The sequence below is a fragment of the Apodemus sylvaticus genome, chromosome 14 (genome assembly GCF_947179515.1).
Source record: "Apodemus sylvaticus chromosome 14, mApoSyl1.1, whole genome shotgun sequence".
NCBI lineage: Eukaryota > Metazoa > Chordata > Mammalia > Rodentia > Muridae > Apodemus > Apodemus sylvaticus.
The window spans coordinates 598,686-619,633 of record NC_067485.1 but is presented as its reverse complement, the minus strand read 5'-3'; the positions used below and the strand labels follow the sequence as shown (position 1 = coordinate 619,633).

Here is a 20,948-nt window from a genome sequence, read left to right as displayed (position 1 = left end):
CCACTAAGATCAGCTCCAGGTAGTGCCCTGTAAGCACATACACTGGAAATGCCCATTAACCATCCTGGAATAAGCTTTCAATGGATGATGGGGATTTCCCTCATCCTGAGAAGGTGAGCTTCTAGAGTTATTATGCTCCATATATGATCCTCTTAAAAGTAGAAGAGGGTGGAAGAGATGACTCAGCAGTTAAGAGCACTTAACTGAATTCAAAGGTCCTGAATTCAAATCCCAGCAAGCACATTGTGGCTCACAACCATCTGTAATGAGATCTGATGCCCTCTTCTGGAGTGTATAAGGACAGCTACAGTGTACTTACATATAATTAATAAATAAATCTTTAAAAAAAAAGCAGAAGGCAGTTTGGGGGACATTGCAGGGGGGGCGGGGAGAGTTGTAAGAATTTGCTTGACCATTTTAGAATTTCACTATTTTTGGTTTGTTTTGCAACAACCCAGGCTGGCTTAGAACATGTGATCCTTCGGCTTCAGCCTCCCAGAGTCTGAACTACAAATATGAGCCATAATTTTCATTTTAAGAAAATTCATGCCTAGATTTTATTTTAAAGAAGTCTCCATTTTCCGCTGTGTGCAAAGAAAAAAATTAGTTTTCTAGAAGAGGGAACTGAGTGTGAGAGATGGGAAAGTAGACAGGAGCCTTCAGCTCCTCTCTTCTCTCCAATCCTTTAGGGGTGGCTATGTCCCAATCTGCCCTCACAGTCCTCACTGGCCACTACCTCCTAGTCTTTCTCTTTTTCCTGCTTGGTTCTCAAACTTGGGGATATTTATCTGGGACCAGCCACTCAGGCTCACACTTCTTACAGGAGGACTTCCAAAGGAAAGGGTTTTTATCCTTGTGAAATTAATATCTGTACAGGAAGCAGGGGCACATTTTGCCCAACATGGATGTCACCTTCCTTAATGAGTTTCAGAGTTGGTGAGAATAGCCTTGCTGAGTCATGCTTTCCCTCCATCAAGGGAGACAGAGTCCACAGAAGTACTAGATAATCCGAGATCTGTGTTACCATGTGAGAACCTGAACAGGGACTGGGTCTGAGCTGGGACAGCAACAAAACCACCTCAGAACTCAGGCCAGCAAGACTCCCCAGGGCCTGGCTAGTCTGCAAAACCTTGTGCCACAGGTCTGCAGATTAGATTTTTAGCTTTTGTTTAGATTTTTATCTGTAGCTTTTGTGTTCTACATTCCTGTGTAACATATTTTCCTCCTCTCCCCCTGCTCCCCCTCCCCCGCACTTACAATTATTTCTTCCAAACACTGTGCCCTCATTCTTTCATAAGGGAAAAAAATAAAAGGGAGGGAGGAAATGAAGAGGTGGAGGAAAGATAAAAGAAAAGAGACTCAATGTTATCTAAGAATACTCCAGTGTCGTCAAGAAAATCAAGATTGTGACAGTCATCCAGTTGGACAGCCAAGATTTCTAATACACATTCTTTTACTGGAACAACACGAATGGCTTCACCCAAGTAATACTGTGAAAGAGTAAATAATATCATACCCCTAGAATTTTCATCAGAGTGCCTGATACTCAATAAAAATTCAGCGATATTGTGTATCAGACACCATTGTTCAATATGTTTAAAATCCAGCCTATTTACTCTTTATTTAATTTATTAGCACTCATAGTCTTTATGAGGCCCTGGGCCTCTAACACAGAAGAAAGGGAACATAATGATCTGCTTTCTTGATTCTTGTCTTCAGTAGTAAGCTGCCCCACATTCCACCCCTGGAAATCATTTTGAAATCTAAATGGTATTGTGGTGGGACTGAAAAGTAAGATGTTAAAGAGGTTACTAGGTTATTAACAGAGAGAAATTTTTATCCTGTGGTACTTTATTAGTTACTTCCAGGGTAGGCTGTTGTAAAGCATTGTTGCCATGTGGATTTTTTTTTTTTTTTTTTTTTGCCTCTTTTGTACTCTCTATGTGCTCACTTGCTTTTTGATGAGAAGAGCTTTGTGGGCCTCAACCAGAAGCTGAGCCATGATCTTGGATCCTCCAGCCTCCAGAGCCATGAGTCAAAATAATACATATTGTATAATTATATATCTAGTCTATATATCTCTGTTTATCATCTATATCTATATTTATATCTATATCTATATATCTATATCTATATAGCTATCTCTACTTCTATACTTCTGTCATCTCTCTATCTTTCTCTAATCTATATCTATATCATCTATATCTATCTAGATACATTGATTCTTTATAACCTACTCAGCCACAGCAAAGCTGTTACACAACAGAAAATGTACTATAATAGTCAGGTTTTCTCTCTAGGGTCCACTTCATTTTTTTTTTATTCATTTGTCTCTTGTTTTTGCTAATTCATGACTCTTCCTGAAGCATTTAGATTTCTAGAATGAGTATCAATATTTGCTGTGTCCTTGTTATTTTTTTTTCATTACCTCATTTTCTTTCCTAAATCTATTACAATCAGGCATCTATCTACTGTCATCAACTAACAAAATCACTGATAATTTACATGTCATTTTTGTCTATAGATATGTTTTGTTTCATTTTGACAGTGATCCTAAAAGTTATGTGGTCTAGTAATATCTAAGCTATTCAAGGATGTCAAACAACCAGACTGAGTTTACAGATCAAACAGTTCCAATGTTTGAACATATCTGACCTGACAATGGAATTCATACCTTCATGTAACTCTTCTCTCTCTCTCTCTCTCTCTCTCTCTCTCTCTCTCTCTCTCTCATACACACACACACACACACACACACACACACACACACACCCTGGCAAGACAGTTTTTCTGTGTAGCAATGGCTGCCCTGGAACTTATTTTGTAGACAAGCCTGGCCTTGAACTCACAGAGATCTGCCTCCCAAGTGGTGAGATTAAAGTCATGTGCCACATTTCTTGATGTATCGTCTCATTTACCTGGCCTGTGTATTGAGGCTAAAACTCTATCCTGATTGATTTGACATTTCTAGCATTCTAGTGGGTGTTGAGTTGACAGGAGAAGTAGTAGTCAGAAATCCATTAAAGGACATAGCTTGCCTGTGGGGGTATTGGGTAGTTTGGTGCTCCTCACTGGCTTTGTCTTGGAGTATGTGATCCAAGCATTTCTACTGTGCCACAATACATGGACTCTGGCTAGTAAAGAGCAACAGCAAGAAAGAAGTAGGAGAAAATTGAGGAAACAAGACAGAATGAGAGAAGGAAGAAGATGGAGAGGAGTAACTACTCACACTAAACTCTGCAGGTATGGCAAGAAGGAACTCTTTGACTAAAAATATGGTCTCATGGTAACCCTAGCGACTAGTTTCATGCACAATTGCAGCAGGTATCATATAAAGGACTGGGTAAGTAATAGAACAGATTATATTCCTGAGAGCAAATTCAGATGTACCTAGAATTTCTCAGTCTGACCTCAGCACATATGAATAGTTTCTTTTCAGAAAAATAAAAGTTCATAATATATTCTGCCTAAGATCTTGAATAATTTAACTTGGAGAAAAATTTTGGAAGACTAAGATTATGACTGAAAAATATAAGGTATGTATGTATAATATAGTCCATATAGAAATTCAACATATGAATTCAAGTACTTGTATACAGAAAGGTAATGGGATATAATAAGAGCTCATTGTACTGTTACAGGGTGCTTAATTAAAAATTATCATCTCTGACATCTAAGCACTTTGCATATCAGTTTCCTTAATTAACTAATTAGGGAAGTGATTCTGAATAAAGGGTAGAAAGCCACTATTTATGGAAATTGGTTGACCATTTTAGATTTTATTATTCTGGAAAGAAAATGTGGGAAATATATGAACAGAGTAATTTTGTGTTAAATTCCTGAACACTTTGCAGGAATCATTGCAAACTTTCTTAGAAAATTTTCTGAAAGTGAATTTACTTTTCTTCTCAGTCACAAGTTTGCCTAATGAAGCTTTTGCAGAGTAGAGTACAATAGCTCCCTGGGGATCTTTTCCCACTGCTTAAGTGATTTTTTTTTTCTCTTTTTCGCTTAAAAAGAATGACATTGTGTTTTAGAATGTTCCAGGCTCTGAAACAAAGACAAGCCATCTGAATTGAAAGACCAATGAAGACATTAAGCAATACAAAATAAGAGGTAGAGTTCAAATCCCAAACATATTTTCAGGTTTAGATTGCTGGACAAAACTAATTTCTTTTTACATTGTTCCTGCTTGAAGCATGAAGTTCTGAGCTAATATCCACTTATCAGTGACTGTATTCCATGTGTGTTCTCTTGTAGCTCAGAAACTCTGAATACCCAAGACACAATTCACATATCAAATGACTCCCAAGAAGAAGGAAGGAGAAGTTCCTGATCCTGAAAAGGCTTGTTATATCATTGTAGGGTAGTACCAGGGCAGAGAAGTAGGAGGGGGTTGATAGGAGAATGGGCAGAGGGAAGAGGGCTTAGGGAGCTTATGGGGAGGGGAAAACCTGGAAAGGGGAAATCATTTGGAATATAAACAAAGAATATAGAAAATAAAAATTATAATAAAAAATTATAAATAGGGCTGCTATGAACATAGTAGAGCATGTATCCTTATTACATGGTGGGGAATCCTCTGGGTATATGCCCAGGAGTGGTATAGCAGGATCTTCTGGAAGTAAGGTGCCCAGTTTTCAGAGGAACCGTCAGACTGATTTCCAGAGTGGCTGTATCAATTTGCAACCCCACCAGCAGTGGAGGAGTGTTCCTCTTTCTCCACACCCTCTCCAACACCTGCTGTCTCCTGAATTTTTAATCTTAGCCATTCTGACTGGTGTAAGATGAAATCTCAGGTTTGTTTTGATTTGCATTTCCCTAATGACTAATGAAGTTGAGCATTTTTTAAGATGCTTCTCCCCCATCCGAAGTTCTTCAGGTGAGAACTCTGTACCCCATTTTTTAATAGGGTTGTTTGGTTTTCTGGAATCTAACTTCTTGAGTTCTTTATATATATTGGATATTAGCCTTTTATCTGATGTAGGATTGGTGAAGATCTTTTCCCAATTTGTTGGTTGCCGATTTGTCCTCTTGATGGTGTCCTTTGCCTTACAGAAGATACCACCGCCCGGCTACTGTGGTAATTTTAATGGCTTTCTGTTTGTTCTCTAGATCTTTTGCTCTTCTGTTGCTGATATCTTCATGATGAGGATCATTTCTCTAGAACTCAATTTTGATTTATTATGCTTTACCTTTTGCATATCTACTATACAATTCTACTTTGTGGCCACTAGAAGACTTATGGAAGCCTTCTTCACTTTTAACTGGACTTTGAGGCTGACAGTGACTTGATTTTTTTTTTTTTGTCTTTTTTTTTTATTTGATATAATTTATTTACATTTCAAATGATTTCCCCTTTTCTAGCCCCCCCCCCCACTCCCCGAAAGTCCCGTAAGCCCCCTTCTCTTCCCCTGTCCTCCCTCCCACCCCTTCCCAGTTCCCCGTTCTGGTTTTGCCAAATACTGTTTCATTGAGTCTTTCCAGAACCAGGGACCACTCCTGCTTTCTTCTTGTATCTCATTTGATGTGTGGATTATGTTTTGGGTATTCCAGTTTTCTAGGTTAATAACCACTTATTAGTGAGTGCATACCATGATTCACCTTTTAAGTCTGGGTTACCTCACTTAGTATGATGTTCTCTAGCTCCATCCATTTGCCTAAGAATTTCATGAATTCATTGTTTCTAATGGCTGAATAGTACTCCATTGTGTAGATATACCACATTTTTTGTATCCACTCTTCTGTTGAGGGATACCTGGGTTCTTTCCAGCATCTGGCAATTATAAATAGGGCTGCTATGAACATAGTAGAGCATGTATCCTTATTACATGGTGGGGAATCCTCTGGGTATATGCCCAGGAGTGGTATAGCAGGATCTTCTGGAAGTGAGGTGCCCAGTTTTCGGAGGAACCGCCAGACTGCTTTCCAGAGTGGTTGTACCAATTTGCAACCCCACCAGCAGTGGAGGAGTGTTCCTCTTTCTCCGCATCCTCTCCAACACCTGCTGTCTCCTGAATTTTTAATCTTAGCCATTCTGACTGGTGTAAGATGAAATCTTAGGGTTGTTTTGATTTGCATTTCCCTAATGACTAATGAAGTGGAGCATTTTTTAAGATGCTTCTCCGCCATCCGAAGTTCTTCAGGTGAGAATTCTTTGTTTAACTCTGTACCCCATTTTTTAATAGGGTTGTTCGGTTTTCTGGAGTCTAACTTCTTGAGTTCTTTATATATATTGGATATTAGCCCTCTATCTGATGTAGGATTGGTGAAGATCTTTTCCCAATTTGTTGGTTGCCGATCTGTCCTCTTGATGGTGTCCTTTGCCTTACAGAAACTCTGTAACCTTATGAGGTCCCATTTGTCAATTCTTGCTCTTAGAGCATACGCTATTGGTGTTCTGTTCAGAAACTTTCTCCCTGTACCGATGTCCTCAAGGGTCATCCCCAGTTTCTTTTCTATTAGCTTCAGAGTGTCTGGCTTTATGTGGAGGTCCTTGATCCATTTGGATTTGAGCTTAGTACAAGGAGACAAGGATGGATCAATTCGCATTCTTCTGCATGCTGACCTCCAGTTGAACCAGCACCATTTGTTGAAAAGGCTATCTTTTTTCCATTGGATGTTTTCAGCCTCTTTGTCGAGGATCAAGTGGCCATAGGTGTGTGGGTTCATTTCTGGATCTTCAATCCTGTTCCATTGATCCTCCTGCCTGTCACTGTACCAATACCATGCAGTTTTTAACACTATTGCTCTGTAGTATTGCTTGAGGTCAGGGATACTGATTCCCCCAGATTTTCTTTTGTTGCTGAGAATAGTTTTAGCTATCCTGGATTTTTTGTTGTTCCAGATGAATTTGATAATTGCTCTTTCTAACTCTGTGAAGAATTGAGTTGGGATTTTGATGGGTATTGCATTGAATCTGTATAGTGCTTTAGGCAAAATGGCCATTTTAACTATATTGATTCTACCGATCCATGAGCATGGGAGGTTTTCCCATTTTTTGAGGTCTTCTTCCATTTCCTTCTTCAGAGTCTTGAAGTTCTTGCCATACAGATCTTTCGCATGTTTGGTAAGAGTCACCCCAAGATACTTTATACTGTTTGTGGCTATTGTGAAGGGGGTCATTTCCCTAATTTCTTTCTCAGCCTGCTTATCCTTTGAGTATAGGAAGGCCACTGATTTGCTTGAGTTGATTTTGTAACCTGCCACTTTGCTGAAGTTGTTTATCAGCTGTAGGAGCTCTCTAGTGGAGTTCTTTGGGTCACTTAGGTAGACGATCATGTCGTCTGCAAATAATGATAGTTTGACTTCTTCCTTTCCAATTTGTATCCCTTTGATCTCCTTATGTTGTCGAATTGCCCGAGCTAGTACCTCAAGTACAATATTGAAAAGATAAGGAGAAAGGGGGCAGCCTTGTCTGGTCCCTGATTTCAGTGGGATTGCTTCAAGTTTCTCTCCGTTTAGTTTGATGCTGGCTACCGGTTTGCTGTATATTGCTTTTACTATGTTTAGGTATGGGCCTTGAATTCCTGTTCTCTCCAAGACTTTAAGCATGAAAGGATGCTGAATTTTGTCAAATGCTTTTTCAGCATCCAATGAAATGACCATGTGGTTTTGTTCTTTGAGTTTGTTTATGTAGTGGATTGTATTGATGGATTTCCGTATATTGAACCAACCCTGCATTCCCGGGATAAAGCCTACTTGATCATGGTGGATGATCGTTTTGATGTGTTCTTGGATTCGGTTGGCAAGAATTTTGTTGAGTATTTTTGCATCGATGTTCATAAGGGAAATTGGTCTGAAGTTCTCTTTCTTTGTTGGATCTTTGTGTGGCTTTGGTATCAGCGTAATTGTGGCTTCGTAGAAGGAATTGGGTAGTGTTCCTTCTGTTTCTATTTTGTGGAATAGTTTGAAGAGTATTGGTGTTAACTCTTCTTTGAAGGTCTGGTAGAATTCTGCACTGAAACCATCTGGTCCTGTGCTTTTTTTGGTTGGAAGACTTTCTATGACTCCTTCTATTTCTTTAGGCTTTATGGGACTGTTTAGATGGTCTAGTTGGTCCTGATTTAATTTTGGTATTTGGTATCTGTCAAGGAAATTGTCCATTTCCTCCAGATTCTCCAGTTGTGTTGAGTACAGGCTCTTGTAGTAGGATCTGATGATTTTTTGGATTTCCTCAGTTTCCGTTGTTATGTCTCCCTTTTCATTTCTAAGTTTGTTAATTTGAATACTTTCTCTGTGCCCTTTGGTCAGTCTGGCTAAGGGTTTATCTATCTTGTTGATTTTCTCAAAGAACCAGCTCCTAGTTTTGTTGATTTTTTGTATGGTTCTCTTTGTTTCTACTTGATTGATTTCGGCCCTGAGTTTGATGATTTCCTGCCTTCTACTCCTCCTGGGTGAAATAGCTTCTTTTTGTTCTAGGGCTTTCAGGTGTGTCATTAAGTTGGTAATGTATGCTCTCTCCATTTTCTTTTTGGAGGCACTCAGGGCTATGAGTTTTCCTCTTAGCACTGCTTTCATTGTGTCCCATAGATTTGGGTATGTTGTGTTTTCATTTTCATTGTGTTCTAAAAAGTCTTTAATTTCTTTCTTTATTTCTTCCTTGACCAAGGTGTCATTGAGTAGAGTATTGTTCAATCTCCACGTGTTTGTGGGTTTTCTGTTGTTTCTGTTGCTATTGAAGACCACTTTTATTCCATAGTGATCAGATAGGAGGCATGGGATTAGTTCTATCTTTTTATATTTGTTGAGGTCTGTCTTGTGACCAATTATATGGTCGATTTTGGAGAAGGTACCATGAGGTGCTGAAAAAAAGGTATATTCTTTTGTTTTAGGATAGAATGTTCTATATATATCAGTTAAATCTAATTGGTCCAAAGCTTCAATTAGTTTCATTGTGTCCTTGTTTAGTTTCTGTTTTCCTGATCGGTCCATTGAGGAAAGTGCAGTGTTGAAGTCACCCACAATTATTGTGTTAGGTGCAATGTGTGCTTTGAGTTTTAATAAAGTTTCTTTTACGAAAGAGGGTGCCCTTGCATTTGGAGCATAGATGTTCAGGATTGAGAGTTCTTCTTGTTGTATTTTTCCTTTGACCAGCAAGAAGTGTCCCTCAGAGTCTCTTTTGATGACTTTGGGTTGAAAGTCAATTTTATCTGATATTAAAATGGCTACTCCAGCTTGTTTCCTGAGACCATTTGCTTGTAAAATTGTCTTCCAGCCTTTTACTCTAAGGTAGTGTTTGTCTTTGACCCTGAGGTGTGTTTCCTGTAAGCAGCAAAATGTAGGGTCCTGTTTACGTATCCAGTCAGTTAGTCTGTGTCTTTTTATTGGGGCATTGAGTCCATTGATGTTAAGAGATATTAAGGAATAGTGATTGTTACTTCCTATCATTTTTGACGTTATTTTTTAAATTTGATTGCTTAACTTATTTGGGTTTGATGAAAGGTTACTATCTTGCTTTTTTCAGGGTGGAGTTTCCCTCCTTGTATTGGTGTTGTCCTCCTATTATCCTTTTTAGGGCTGGGTTTGTGGATAGATATTGGGTGAACTTGGTTTTGTCGTGAAATATCTTAGTTTCTCCATCTATGGTGATTGAGAGTTTTGCTGGATATAGTAGTTTTGGTTGGCATTTGTGTTCTCTTAGAGTCTGCATGAGATCTGCCCAGGACCTTCTAGCCTTCATAGTCTCAGGTGAAAAGTCTGCTGTGATTCTGATAGGTCTTCCTTTATATGTTACTTGGCCTTTTTCTCTTACTGCCTTTAGTATTCTTTCTTTGTTTAGAACATTTGGTGTTTTGATTATTATGTGACGGGAAGTATTTCTGTTCTGGTCCAGTCTGTTTGGAGTTCTGTAGGCTTCTTGTATATTCATGGGCATCTCTCTCTTTAGGTTAGGGAAGTTTTCTTCCATAATTTTATTGAAGATATTTGCTGGCCCTTTAAGTTGTAAATCTTCACTCTCATCTATGCCTATAATCCTTAGGTTTGGTCTTCTCATTGTGTCCTGGATTTCCTGGATATTTTGGGTTACAAGCTTTTTGCACTTTGCATTTTCTTTAACTGTTGAGTCCATGGTTTCTATGGAATCTTCAGCATCTGAGATTCTTTCTTCTATCTCTTGTATTCTGTTGTTGATATTTGCATCTCTGTCCCCTGATTTCTTCCCAAGGCTTTCTATCTCCAAAGTTGTCTCCCTTTGAGTTTTCTTAGTTGTTTCTACTTCTGATTTTAGATCCTGGATGGTTTTGCTTAGCTCCTTCCCTTGCATGTTTGTGTTTTCCTGTAATTCTTTAAGAGATTTTTGTGTTTCCTCTTTCATGAGCTCAGCCTGTTGACCAAAGTTCTCCTGTATTTCTTTAAGAGATTTTTGTGTTTCGTCTTTCATGACCTCAGCCTGTTGAGCAAAGTTCTCCTGTATTTCTTTAAGTGTTTTTTGCATTTCCTCCTTGTTGGCTTTTGTATTCTCCTGGATTTCTTTCAATGATTTTTGTGTTTCCCTTGCAAGGGCTTCTAACTTTTGATCCATTTTCTCCTCAATGTCCTTCATGTGTTCCTGTACCAGCATCATGACCAGTGATTTTAAATCCAAATCTTGGTTTACTGGTGTGATGGGGTATCCAGGACTTGCTGGTAGAGGAGAATTTGGTTCAGATGTTGCCATATTGCCTTGATTTCTGTTAGTGACGTTTCTGCGTTTGCCTTTTGCCATCTAGCTCTCACTGGTGTTACTTGGTCTTGTCAGTGCTGGACTCACCAGTGCAAGCTGCCCCTTCCCCGTTGGCCTCTGGTGCACAGCTTACACTCTGCACTGCCTATAGACAGGGTGCTGTTGTCCAGGCTGTTCAGATCCCGAAGCAGGCACCTGAAGGCTCCCGCTGGGGCCCGCAGGATTTATTGGAGCACACCGACTTCTCCCAGCTGGCCGCCCGGAAGCCCCCACTAGCCTCTTGAGGGACCTGGAGATGTGGCGGCCACCCAGGCTGATCTGAAGCGGAGAGAGTTGAGCTGGGGGCTTCTGCCTGAGGCCTTGCCCCAGATTGTGTCTGTGGACCAGGTTGAACCCGTGTGCACCCCCAGGGAGCTCTGAAGGTGAATGTTGCTGTGACCTCCCCTGTGCTCCGCTCACTCCGCTGGGCAGCCGATTTCCCCAACCGGGCTGGCGCACACTAGGTTAGCCTTGTCGCCTGGGCCCTGAGTCCAGGCAAACGCCTGGGAGGCCAAGGTCCGAGCAAAGTTCCCCTAGGGCTATGTCTGTTATTTGGGTCCGCCAGGTGACCCGGATGGCGGGCGTGCGAGTCCGCGCTCCGCGAAAGCACCGGGAGAGTCTGTTGTGCTAATAACCTCCTGGGCTGGTTGACACACAGATGGCCCACCAAGCCGCCCAGTTCTTGGGGTCAGTCCTGTGCCTTTTGGGGCCTAGACCCCCGTTTTGTTAGCCTCAGGCTACGCTTGTTAGCAGTCTCTGCCCTCCCGAGCACTCTGGCTCCTGTAGGCAAAATGGCGGCGCGTGCACCGGCCGGGGCAAAAAAAAAAACTCCTGGCTGGGTTGGCGCCCCGATGGCCACTCGAACAGCCCAGGGCCTGGGTGCAGGCCAACGCCCGTCTGGCTCAGACCCCTGCGGTGTTGGGCCTAGGATTATGTTTGTGTACCTCAGTCTGACCGATCTCTGGAGCCCGGGATCAAGATGGCGGTGAGTCTCTCCTGACTGGCGGGCAGCCGAGTTCTGAAGTGGCTTCCGTGCAGCGAAAGGCTCCGCAGAACCGCAGTTGCTTGCTGCCCGGCTGGTCAGCGAAGGTCAGTGGTCGTGGGCGCAGGGCCTAACTGGACCCTGTGTCGCCTTGGTTCCACTGCTGATGGCCCTTCAGCTGGAGCAGCCACTGCTACCGCCGCCGCCGCCGCCGCCGCCGCCTGCAAATCCAGTGACTTGATTTAATCATGTAATAAACATTATCATTTTTAATCCTTCATCTCCACATTTTGTTTCTGTTGTTATGGTTTACATCTTTATGTGTTGTGTACAAATTATTGTAGCCATATAGTACTGCAGGTAAGGATTGGTTGCTGGCCTGTGGTGGAGATATGATGAAAGGCTGTCAAATTCCACATGGTCTTTGGAGATGTGTCTGGCAGGATCTGCTGAAGGGTGATACATTGAAAGGATATCCTGACAGGTAGAATATCAGTAGAAAGGAGTGGATATTGGCTATTCTAAGGGGCTGAGCACAAGTGGTTGGTGTATGATGAGATATTTACGGAGAAGAAACCTGGGAATGAGAGGTTTGGTATGGTAAAGGTGTAGAAAGAAATCCTTTACTAACATGCTAATTGTTTTTTCTAATTAACATTCAAACAGAAGTGGAGTAGATATGCAGAGAAGCCACTTGAACTTGTGTCAGGACTAGATAATTGCCCTAATATTTCCAATTGCAGCCTGTAGCAAATTTCAAAATGAAAGAAAAGGTTATCTATTTCCTTATAGGATTTTAAAAAGTTTTCACAGAACAAGTGAACATAGATGTAAGGGAAGAGGGCATGCCAACATGTCAGTATTTCTAACATGGTACTTTGGTTTGTAGAATGTTATTGAATACTATCATCATGATCCTAAGATATTTCACTAGCCATGGTAGCCTGGGGTTTTTGTTTTGTTTTGTTTTTTTTTTTTACATTTTTTATTCGATATAATTTATTTACATTTCAAATGATTTCCCCTTTTCTAGCCCCCCCCACTCCCCGAAAGTCCCGTAAGCCCCCTTCTCTTCCCCTGTCCTCTCTCCCACCCCTTCCCAGTTCCCCATTCTGGTTTTGCCAAATACTGTTTCACTGAGTCTTTCCAGAACCAGGGACCACTCCTGCTTTCTTCTTGTATCTCATTTGATGTGTGGATTATGTTTTGGGTATTCCAGTTTTCTAGGTTAATAACCACTTATTAGTGAGTGCATACCATGATTCACCTTTTGAGTCTGGGTTACCTCACTTAGTATGATATTCTCTAGCTCCATCCATTTGCCTAAGAATTTCATGAATTTATTGTTTCTAATGGCTGAATAGTACTCCATTGTGTAGATATACCACATTTTTTGCATCCACTCTTCTGTTGAGGGATACCTGGGTTCTTTCCAGCATCTGGCAATTATAAATAGGGCTGCTATGAAAATAGTAGAGCATGTATCCTTATTACATGGTGGGGAATCCTCTGGGTATATGCCCAGGAGTGGTATAGCAGGATCTTCTGGAAGTGAGGTGCCCAGTTTTCGGAGGAACCGCCAGACTGCTTTCCAGAGTGGTTGTACCAATTTGCAACCCCACCAGCAGTGGAGGAGTGTTCCTCTTTCTCCGCACCCTCTCCAACACCTGCTGTCTCCTGAATTTTTAATCTTAGCCATTCTGACTGGTGTAAGATGAAATCTTAGGGTTGTTTTGATTTGCATTTCCCTAATGACTAATGAAGTTGAGCATTTTTTAAGATGCTTCTCCGCCATCCGAAGTTCTTCAGGTGAGAATTCTTTGTTTAACTCTGTACCCCATTTTTTAATAGGGTTGTTCGGTTTTCTGGAGTCTAACTTCTTGAGTTCTTTATATATATTGGATATTAGCCCTCTATCTGATGAAGGATTGGTGAAGATCTTTTCCCAATTTGTTGGTTGCTGATCTGTCCTCTTGATGGTGTCCTTTGCCTTACAGAAACTCTGTAACCTTATGAGGTCCCATTTGTCAATTCTTGCTCTTAGAGCATACGCTATTGGTGTTCTGTTCAGAAACTTTCTCCCTGTACCGATGTCCTCAAGGGTCTTCCCCAGTTTCTTTTCTATTAGCTTCAGAGTGTCTGGCTTTATGTGGAGGTCCTTGATCCATTTGGATTTGAGCTTAGTACAAGGGGACAAGGATGGATCAATTCGCATTCTTCTGCATGCTGACCTCCAGTTGAACCAGCACCATTTGTTGAAAAGGCTATCTTTTTTCCATTGGATGTTTTCAGCCTCTTTGTCGAGGATCAAGTGGCCATAGGTGTGTGGGTTCACTTCTGGATCTTCAATCCTGTTCCATTGATCCTCCTGCCTGTCACTGTACCAATACCATGCAGTTTTTAACACTATTGCTCTGTAGTATTGCTTGAGGTCAGGGATACTGATTCCCCCAGATTTTCTTTTGTTGCTGAGAATAGTTTTAGCTATCCTGGGTTTTTTGTTGTTCCAGATGAATTTGATAATTGCTCTTTCTAACTCTGTGAAGAATTGAGTTGGGATTTTGATGGGTATTACATTGAATCTGTATAGTGCTTTAGGCAAAATGGCCATTTTAACTATATTGATTCTACCGATCCATGAGCATGGGAGGTTTTCCCATTTTTTGAGGTCTTCTTCCATTTCCTTCTTCAGAGTCTTGAAGTTCTTGTCATACAGATCTTTCACATGTTTGGTAAGAGTCACCCCAAGATACTTTATATTGTTTGTGGCTATTGTGAAGGGGGTCATTTCCCTAATTTCTTTCTCAGCCTGCTTATCCTTTGAGTATAGGAAGGCCACTGATTTGCTTGAGTTGGTTTTATAACCTGCCACTTTGCTGAAGTTATTTATCAGCTGTAGGAGCTCTCTAGTGGAGTTTTTTGGGTCACTCAGGTAGACTATCATGTCGTCTGCAAATAATGATAGTTTGACTTCCTCCTTTCCAATTTGTATCCCTTTGACCTCCTTATGTTGTCGAATTGCCCGAGCTAGTACCTCAAGTACAATATTGAAAAGATAAGGAGAAAGGGGGCAGCCTTGTCTGGTCCCTGATTTCAGTGGGATTGCTTCAAGTTTCTCTCCATTTAGTTTGATGCTGGCTACCGGTTTGCTGTATATTGCTTTTACTATGTTTAGGTATGGGCCTTGAATTCCTGTTCTCTCCAAGACTTTAAGCATGAAAGGATGCTGAATTTTGTCAAATGCTTTTTCAGCATCCAATGAAATGACCATGTGGTTTTGTTCTTTGAGTTTGTTTATGTAGTGGATTGTATTGATGGATTTCCGTATATTGAACCAACCCTGCATTCCCGGGATAAAGCCTACTTGATCATGGTGGATGATCGTTTTGATGTGTTCTTGGATTCGGTTGGCAAGAATTTTATTGAGTATTTTTGCATCGATGTTCATAAGGGAAATTGGTCTGAAGTTCTCTTTCTTTGTTGGATCTTTGTGTGGCTTTGGTATCAGTGTAATTGTGGCTTCGTAGAAGGAATTGGGTAGTGTTCCTTCTGTTTCTATTTTGTGGAATAGTTTGAAGAGTATTGGTGTTAACTCTTCTTTGCAGGTCTGGTAGAATTCTGCACTGAAACCATCTGGTCCTGTGCTTTTTTTGGTTGGAAGACTTTCTATGACTCCTTCTATTTCTTTAGGCTTTATGGGACTGTTCAGATGGTCTAGTTGGTCCTGATTTAATTTTGGTATTTGGTATCTGTCAAGGAAATTGTCCATTTCCTCCAGATTCTCCAGTTGTGTTGAGTACAGGCTCTTGTAGTAGGATCTGATGATTTTTTGGATTTCCTCAGTTTCCGTTGTTATGTCTCCCTTTTCATTTCTAAGTTTGTTAATTTGGATACTTTCTCTGTGCCCTTTGGTCAGTCTGGCTAAGGGTTTATCTATCTTGTTGATTTTCTCAAAGAACCAGCTCCTGGTTTTGTTGATTTTTTGTATGGTTCTCTTTGTTTCTACTTGATTGATTTCGGCCCTGAGTTTGATGATTTCCTGCCTTCTACTCCTCCTGGGTGAAATAACTTCTTTTTGTTCTAGGGCTTTCAGGTGTGTCATTAAGTTGGTAATGTATGCTCTCTCCATTTTCTTTTTGGAGGCACTCAGGGCTATGAGTTTTCCTCTTAGCACTGCTTTCATTGTGTCCCATAGATTTGGGTATGTTGTGTTTTCATTTTCATTGTGTTCTAAAAAGTCTTTAATTTCTTTCTTTATTTCTTCCTTGACCAAGGTATCATTGAGTAGAGTATTGTTCAATTTCCACGTGTATGTGGGTTTTCTATTATTTCTGTTGCTATTGAAGACCACTTTTATTCCATAGTGATCAGATAGGAGGCATGGGATTAGTTCAATCTTCTTATATTTGTTGAGGTCTGTCTTGTGACCAATTATATGGTCGATTTTGGAGAAGGTACCATGAGGTGCTGAAAAAAAGGTATATTCTTTTGTTTTAGGATAGAATGTTCTATATATATCAGTTAAATCTAATTGGTCCAAAGCTTCAATTAGTTTCATTGTGTCCTTGTTTAGTTTCTGTTTTCCTGATCGGTCCATTGAGGAAAGTGCAGTGTTGAAGTCACCCACAATTATTGTGTTAGGTGCAATGTGTGCTTTGAGTTTTAACAAAGTTTCTTTTATGAAAGAGGGTGCCTTTGCATTTGGAGCATAGATGTTCAGGATTGAGAGTTCTTCTTGTTGTATTTTTCCTTTGACCAGCAAGAAGTGTCCCTCAGAGTCTCTGTGGATGACTTTGGGTTGAAAGTCAATTTTATCTGTTATTAAAATGGCTACTCCAGCTTGTTTCCTGAGACCATTTGCTTGTAAAATTGTCTTCCAGCCTTTTACTCTAAGGTAGTGTTTGTCTTTGACCCTGAGGTGTGTTTCCTGTAAGCAGCAAAATGTAGGGTCCTGTTTACGTATCCAGTCAGTTAGTCTGTGTCTTTTTATTGGGGCATTGAGTCCATTGATGTTAAGAGATATTAAGGAATAGTGATTGTTACTTCCTATCATTTTTGACGTTATTTTTTAAATTTGATTGCTTAACTACTTTTGGGTTTGATGAAAGGTTACTGTCTTGCTTTTTTCAGGGTGAAGTTTCCCTCCTTGTATTGGTGTTGTACTCCTATTATCCTTTTTAGGGCTGGGTTTGTGGATAGATATTGGGTAAACTTGGTTTTGTCGTGAAATATCTTAGTTTCTCCATCTATGGTGATTGAGAGTTTTGCTGGATATAGTAGTTTTGGTTGGCATTTGTGTTCTCTTAGAGTCTGCATGAGATCTGCCCAGGACCTTCTAGCCTTCATAGTCTCAGGTGAAAAGTCTGCTGTGATTCTGATAGGTCTTCCTTTATATGTTACTTGGCCTTTTTCTCTTACTGCCTTTAATATTCTTTCTTTGTTTAGAACATTTGGTGTTTTGATTATTATGTGACGGGAAGTATTTCTGTTCTGGTCCAGTCTGTTTGGAGTTCTGTAGGCTTCTTGTATATTCATGGGCATCTCTCTCTTTAGGTTAGGGCAGTTTTCTTCCATAATTTTATTGAAGATATTTGCTGGCCCTTTAAGTTGTAAATCTTCACTCTCATCTATGCCTATAATCCTTAGGTTTGGTCTTCTCATTGTGTCCTGGATTTCCTGGATATTTTGGGTTACAAGCTTTTTGCATTTTGCATTTTCTTTAACTGCTGAGTCCATGGTTTCTATGGAATCTTCAGCATCTGAGATTCTTTCTTCTATTTCTTGTATTCTGTTGTTGATATTTGCATCTCTGTCCCCTGATTTCTTCCCAAGGCTTTCTATCTCCAAAGTTGTCTCCTTTTGAGTTTTCTTAGTTGTTTCTACTTCTGATTTTAGATCCTGGATGGTCTTGCTTAGCTCCTTCACTTGCTTGTTTGTGCTTTCCTGTAATTCTTTAAGAGATTTTTGTGTTTTTTCTTTCATGACCTCAGCCTGTTGACCAAAGTTCTCCTGTATTTCTTTAAGAGATTTTTGTGTTTCGTCTTTCACGACCTCAGCCTGTTGACGTAAGTTCTCCTGTATTTCTTTAAGTGTTTTTTGCATTTCCTCCTTGTTGGCTTTCGTATTCTCCTGGATTTCTTTCAATGATTTTTGTGTTTCCCTTGCAAGGGCTTCTAACTTTTGATCCATTTTCTCCTGAATTTCTTTAAGTATGTCCTTCATATGTTCCTGTACCAGCATCATGACCAGTGATTTTAAATCCAAATCTTGTTTTACTGGTGTGATGGGGTATCCAGGACATGCTGGTAGAGAATTGGATTCAGATGTTGCCATATTGCCTTGATTTCTGTTAGTGACGTTCCTGCGTTTGCCTTTTGCCATCTAGCTCTCACTGGTGTTACTTGGTCTTGTCAGTGCTGGACTCACCAGTGCAAGCTGCCCCTTCCCCGTTGGCCTCTGGTGCACAGCTTACACCCTGCACTGCCTGTAGACAGGGTGCTGCTGTCCAGGCTGTTCAGATCCCGAAGCAGGCACCTGAAGGCTCCCGCTGGGGCCCGCAGGATTTATTGGAGCACACCGACTTCTCCCAGCTGGCCGCCCGGAAGCCCCCGCTAGCCTCTTGAGGGACCTGGAGATGTGGTGTGGCTGCCCAGGCTGATCTGAAGTGGAGAGAGTTGACCTGAGGGCTTCTGCCTGAGGCCTTGCCCCAGATTGTGTCTGTGGACCAGATGGAACCCGTGTGCACCCCCAGGGAGCTCCGAAGGTGTATGCTGCTGTGACCTCCCGTGTGTTCCGCTCACTCTGCTGGGCAGCCGATTTCCCCAACCGTGCTGGCGCACACTAGGTTAGCCTGGTCGCCCAGGCCCTGAGTCCAGGCAAAAGCCTGGGAGGCCAAGGTCCGAGCAAAGTTCCCCTAGGGCTATGACTGTTAATTGGGTCCGCCAGGTGACCTGGATTGCGGGCGTGCGCGTCCGCGCTCCCCGAAAGCACCTGGAGAGTCTGTTGTGCTAATAACCTCCTGGGCGGGTTGACACACAGATGGCCCACCAAGCTGCCCAGTTCTTGGGGTCAGTCCTGTGCCTTTTGGTGCCTAGACCCCCATTTTGTTAGCCTCAGGCTACGCTTGTTAGCCGTCTCTGCCCTCCCGAGCACTCTGGGTCCTGTAGGCAAAATGGCAGCGCGTGCGCCGGCCAGGGCAAAAAAACCTCCTGGCTGGGTTGGCGCCCCGATGGCCACTCGAACAGCCCATGGCCTGGGTGCAGGCCAACGCCCGTCAGGCTCAGACCCCTGCGGTGTTGGGCCTAGGATTATGTTTGTGTACCTCAGTCTGTCCGATCTCTGGAGCCCGGAATCAAGATGGAGGTGAGTCTCTCCTGACTAGCGGGAAGCAGAGTTCTGAAGTGGCTTCCGTGCAGCGAAAGGCTCCGCAGAACCGCAGCTGCTTGCTGCCCGGCTGGTCAGCGAAGGTCAGTGGTCGTGGGCGCAGGGCCTAACTGGACCCTGTGTCGCCTTGGTTCCACCGCTGATGGCCCTTCAGCTGGACCAGCTACTGCTGCCGCCGCCGCCGCCGCCGCCGCCGCCGCCGCCGCCGGGTTTTTGTTTTTATTAGGATAGTACTACTACTTGTATTACTAATGAAGAAATACCATTTGTGATGGTTAGTATTGATTGTTAATTTAAAATATCTAGAAACACCCAGGAAACAAGCCTCTGGTCACACCTGGGAAAGATTATCTAGATTAAGTTAAATGAATGCTATTGAGGTTTCAGATAAGAAACTGCAAATCTTTAGTAACAGAAAATATTACTGTGGCTAATGGTTAACTCAGACCCATAAAATAAAATAAAATTCACTAAAAATTTACTAAAAATAGAATAAGGAAATCCAAGAAACTTATAAGGCTATATAATAAAATTTTAATGTGTCTTTAGCATATGAGTGAAAAAAAATTAGGTTCTTAGAAGAGACAATTACATCCTGAGGAAGAAAGTTAATATAACATTTTAAGGGAGGTGATGTAGCCATTGTCTAAATTTATATTAGGAAATAAGGTAATTGTTTTTAAAAAGATGATTTTTTTTTAAATGAACAGTGTCAACATTTTAGGTATCAAAATAATCTCTTCAAGTAAACTTACTTTTACTTTTATCTACTCACAATTAAAATGAATACCCAGGTTGAAGAAACTTCTATAAGCAATTTATTATTTATGCATCAATTAGAAGACTAGAGAGGTGCCAAAATTATCTCTTCTCATTTTGAGAAAAGGAAACAATGATAAGTAGAAGGAACATATTGCATCAATATAACTGATCTGTAACCATCATGGGCACATGAAGAATATTCCTGAACTATTTTGTTAGCTCTTTGCTGTCTCAGATGCTCCTGCACACCCAATTTCCTTGTTTACAGGGTCTTTCCCTAATGTATCTTTATGCAAATTTCTTTTTGTGTGTCCACATATACTCATATGGTGAAGACACTAATAATGATGGATAGGGCCAACTCTACTGACCCCATTTTAACTGGTCACCTACTTAAAGCCCCAATTTCCCAATAAAAAGTCACAAATCGGAGGTACTGCATGTTATGAATTTAGCATATCTGGTTAGGAGGATTGCTATTCTATCCATGGTAAAGATGCATTGGATGAAAGACACTGCCAAGACACCCAGCAAATGCACACACAGGGATGGTGCATCAGAAGTGTAGGTCATCATTCAAATGATGAGAGACATACTCTTACAAGGGATGAGACTGAGTTATACCTGCTGCTTCTATAATAAGAACCTTACCCTTTTCATTATTTCCTCACAGGCATATAACCTTCTAGAGTCAAAAAGCTAATGATGTTTTCATTGGGCAGTAGAGTAAATGGCTTCCTGTTGTACTGTGGAACTGAACAACAGAATCATTCATGATCTGCCATGGTGGCGCAGTGAAGTCTGTAAAGTTGATATTTTACAGACAGAGGTGGAAAAAAGAAATGTCTCCTGGGAATAATGGAACTCTCTGTAAATTTAGAAGCAGAAATCTCACCTGGCAATTTGCTATATTCTCTTACTTCCTAGCTATTTAAGATGGGCCTATAGTTCTCAAGTAGCAGTTTGCCCTGACTTCCTCCTTTTCTCTCTTCTCAGGGATTCCTACAGCCTGGCTGGGATTCCTAAGGCCTGGCTGATAATCGGTCTTTGAAGTCGATTCACTAACCACCAAACTTCCTTTTAAGAATTGCAATGCTTTTGCACTTAGTCTTTCCA

At 41.2% G+C, this 20,948-nt stretch overlaps 1 protein-coding gene across 1 annotated transcript in view; it reads right to left on the bottom strand.

Moving 5' to 3' along the window:
- Window positions 1-20,948, bottom strand: part of LOC127665192 (contactin-associated protein-like 3) — a 171,633-nt gene that overhangs the window by 116,372 nt on the left and 34,313 nt on the right. The window lies entirely within an intron of this gene.